Source organism: Microtus ochrogaster, chromosome 24 (assembly GCF_000317375.1).
Source record: "Microtus ochrogaster isolate Prairie Vole_2 chromosome 24, MicOch1.0, whole genome shotgun sequence".
NCBI classification, from domain to species: domain Eukaryota; kingdom Metazoa; phylum Chordata; class Mammalia; order Rodentia; family Cricetidae; genus Microtus; species Microtus ochrogaster.
Window position 1 is genome coordinate 31,995,683 of NC_022024.1, and position 4,492 is coordinate 32,000,174.

The window sequence follows — 4,492 nt, forward strand, 5'->3', positions numbered from 1 at the left end:
TATTTAGAAATAGAAATTGCTTGCATGGCTTGGGAAGCAAATTTTCCATCCCCTTCTATTTAACAGCCATTTATTAAATGTTTATTATGTGCCAGGCATTGTGCTGAGGGCCAGAGATGATAGAAATGGGAATATGATCTGATATTTCCCTCGGAGAATGCACAGACTAACCTCCCTGACAGGAACAAACTGAATGTTTGCTTTATGCGGAGCAGGCAATTTACATTCCTGGCTCAGTCCTGCCTCGTTGCAGCCTTTGACACGGGAGCACATTGCTCTGGCTTTACGGAGGGAGAAACAGAAGCTAAGATAGGCCCAGGGTCTCCCCCAAGTTCATAGATGTAGCAGTGTGTGGGTGAAATGAGTCCAGACCTGTCTCCTCCTCTGTGTGACCCAGACCGCCTCAGGCTCAGCGTGGGAGATAAGGCTGTGAACAAACACGAGGGATCACACATGCTTCCGATAAGCGCTGTATTAGGGGTGTGCGCAGAGGTTAGGAGAGACTAATTATACCTGGGGGAACTGGGGCAGGCCTCAGCGAGGAGGTCATCAGCTGACCCTGCCGGGAGAAATACCTCCAACCCGAGAGAGACCTGGCTCCGGGAACGGCAAACAACTTCACAAATGAAGCCATGTCATTTGGCCGAGAAGCCACGGCTTAGGAAATAAGGAATACCACTAAAGCAAGTTCCTACTCAATTCAGCCCCCCAACGCCTTGGACGCCTTGGACGCGTTTGCTGTGATTACCCATTGTGTCAGAAATTAGTAAAAGCAACTGAAAAAAAAAAATGGGTTCCTTTGCACCAGATACTGACACTACCGAAGTTGTGGGCAAGTGTCACCATTAATGTGTGAGCCTATTCTCTGTCCACAAACTCCCTCGAGATGTCCCACTGCATATGACAGTCGCCAGCCACATATGACTATTTAATTAGACATTTTAATGACCAAGAAGTAAATAAGTTTAAAAAAACTCTCTTAGTATTACTGACTGCGTCTCAAATGCTTGACATCCTCACGTGGCTAATGGCTGTCGTCTCCTAAGTACCGAACCTTTCATCTCAGGAAGTTTCCTGGGTGAGAGTCTACAGAAAGCCAAGGACCTGGATCTGGAAGCTGGCTTTCTGGGATTTCTCGCACGCCCCTGGAGTTTATCCATGTGTCTCTATTTAAGAACGATTTCCTCAACTCTCGTGGAGTTTCTTGTCCAAGGACCCAAATTGTAATAGATTAAGTGCAGGGAGTTAAGATCTCATAGTCGGTTATACAGCAAAAGTTGCTCAGGTCCAGTCATTTAGAAAGCCTCCGGGTGCTGTTTCTTCATCTTCACACGGTCTGTGTATTCACCACCCTGCCCAGTGGCTGTTCAGCAAACTGTAGAAGGATAGACATGGTTGCGCTTTGAGATTAGAAGCATTACTTTGTCTTACTGTATATTATTCTCATATTTTACTCTCTTAGCGTAACATTATCTATAACCTTGAAATAGCTTTATATTTGTGCATATGTGTGTATGCCCAGGCATGTGCCCATGCGCATGTGTGTGCATGCATGCACAAGGAGGTCAGAGGTCAACCTCAGGTGTTGTCCTTTAGGTAATATCCTTTCTTTTGTGCGGTTGTTCGGGGTTTTCTTGTGACAGGGTCTCTCACCGGTGTGGGGCTTGTCAAGTAGGCTGCCTGGCCAGTGAGCTTCAGGCACTTCTTTGACTCTGAATTCTCAGTTGGGATTACTAACAGTTCAGATTCAAGAAGATCCCTGGAGCCCACTGGGTTTTGTGGCTGACGTGGTTCTGAGGAACGTAGGCCCTCAAGCGTGTGTGGCGTGGCTGGCATTAGACTGCCTGAGCTGTCTCCAACTCCGCTTTGTGTTTAAATTTAGATGGTTGCAGGGATAACTATGATATTGATACCATTGACTGACCTGAGCTGGGACTCTGTTGTTTCTTGATTATGGGAATGTTTGCTTTATTGAAATAACACTCAGCGACCTTGAGCCGTCCTGTGAAGAGACACGGTTAACCATTTCCCTAGGTTCAGCAGAGTCCAGGTTCTGTTGTTAATTGGTTCTCTGACCTTGGACTAGTTGCTTAACTTGGTCAACCTGTGGTAAAAAGAAGCTGGGTTTAGGGTATGTGGGGGGCAGGGGCGAGTGGGGACTTGAGAGAACACAGTAGAAGTCAAAATCTAGGCACGAGTGAATTCAGTACTTTAACTTTCCAGTTCTTTTACGTTTTATTTATTTGTTTATGAAATTTTAGTCATATTTGGTAAAGAAATGGACTGGGATTTGGCTTACATTTTACCTTGAATAATTTCATACTTTACCCTTCTATTTTTTTTTTCTCACAAGACAAGGTGGCTTTGCCAAAATCCTGTTGTTTGTCGGACTCACTGTTTTTTTTTTTCTAGCTAATATAGACAAATCGGGAAGAAAACCGATGTTCGCACAGATACCGTATATTGTGTGCTTGCTCGGTCATTTCCTGGGTCAGTGTAGAATGTGTTCTCAATATTTAATATGTGCGTATTCTGCTTCGCCATTGTAGGAAAGTTGTGAATTCTAATATTCATAAAAAAAAAAGAAGTCTTATGCTTATGAGATTTTTAGATAGAAAGGACTAGAGGATCATAAATCCTTTCTTTATAGATGAGCAAAGGGAGGCCCAGGTAGGGTAGTAAGTAATGGTTTGGAGGCGCCATTTAATTAAATCAGAACCGTGACTCCTCGGATCTAGTCAGAGGAGAACACCCACGCAAAGCGGTCCTTAGAGTGATATTTGTAGCCAGGAGAAGACGAGGGTATGAGCTCTGGAACAGAGTAGCTAAGCCTAGGAAGCCGCCAGTATAGCGAGCATGCGCAAAAAGTCCTACGACCGGAAACAAACGAGGTATCCAAGAAACGGAAAAGCCGCAACATGGAAAAATGGCTGAAAGAGAAAGGACCACGCACGCTGAGCCTTGCAGGCCTGTTTGTATTTTATGTGCAAGCCGAGACTGCAAGCTCAAAGACAGAGAGCTCCCACGCTTTCGAAGCATCTCGCATTTGACATCATTCCAGAGAGTCGAGTGTTTCCATGCGTGGCCTTTGAGGTCAGACTCCAAAGTCTAAATCCCAACTGCTTATGGTAGGAGTCAGAAGTAACGTCAGCAAAGGCATTCTGTCCAGAGATGAAAACAGCCCTGAGTTGTCCCCAGTGTGAAGGAGCAGCCCAGGGAACTCCTTTGGACCCAAGAGAAACAACGGCACCTCCTCCTGCTGTTGCAAGGAATAACGAGAACAGGCAAATGCTTGGTATTAGGAAGGAATTCGTAAAAATGTCTGCTACTTACTGGTTATAATAACAATAACATCAGCCATTTGAGCGTTTTGGAGAACATTTTAAAGGTAAGGTGCAGAGGGTCCAGAATCCCTAAATCCAATTCCCAGTTTCTAAATTACTTGAAACCATTATTTTTCAAGCTCAGTGAGAATTTCTTTCGGTGGCCATTCCTGGACTGAAGGGTGTGAGACTCTGGTTGTTATTTATTCTGCTTTGTGGGAATATTCATAAAATTTCACGGAAGAAAGCATGGCTGTGTTTGCTTCGTACATTTCTGTACACCGAGTTCTACCCAGTGGCGTCACAGGTGCAAGCCACCGGGGCTTTACAGAGGGTGCTGAGCTCATGCCCTCATGCCGACACAGCAAACACGCTACCCAGTGAGCCCGCTCCCCCAGAAAGCTTTACATTCTGAGACAGATTTGATTGTGTTGTTTCCAACCAGGAGCTGTGACTCTATTTCAGTCAGCCATCGGTAGAGAGCTTTATTGAGAACTTTCCATCTCCAGCTTGAGGTGTGAACACTGGGTATCAGTGGTTTATTTGCTTCAAGTTCCACTGCTCAGCTGGGATTGTACTGGGAAACTGGAATCGTACTCAGTGCGTTAAAAAAAAAATCAGATACATTTACACACTGTCTTATCTTTTACTTATGTCATTTTTTGCATAATTCAAGCATTTTGTTTTCTAAAGAGCATAGCTCGTGTTTCCAAATATAGAAGCATTTTCATACCCTGCTAGTGTTTGTTACCTAGCGGCTTGATATTTAAGCATCTTACTTAATAACCATGCTTTTAGGAAGAGCCATTCCTCCTATTTTAATGTCACTCCAACTCGGGGCACTTCTTTCACTTCCCCTTTAAGGACATACTTGGCCCGTATTGTCTCATTTAACCCTTACAGCATCTCAGTGGCTACTGCATCACGATTTCCCCATTGTTTGAAAACTATGGCTGCTAAGAAACTTCCCGTTTGCCCAGAGATTAAGAAACAGAACATGGAGTTGAATCCAGGTAAACTAAGGCTGCCAGGTAGTGCGTTCTCAAAGCTTGCTTCTATATTGCAATAATTAAAATAGCATGCCTATAACAAGAATCTCAAACAGTAAGAACATTGGGCAGTTTCTTACCCCAAAAAATAATGTAATATCACTTTCTACACACACCACC

At 44.2% G+C, this 4,492-nt stretch overlaps 1 protein-coding gene across 1 annotated transcript in view; it reads left to right on the plus strand.

Moving 5' to 3' along the window:
* The window catches only part of Nr1h4 (nuclear receptor subfamily 1 group H member 4), a 44,988-nt gene that overhangs the window by 1,059 nt on the left and 39,437 nt on the right, over window positions 1-4,492 (plus strand). The window lies entirely within an intron of this gene.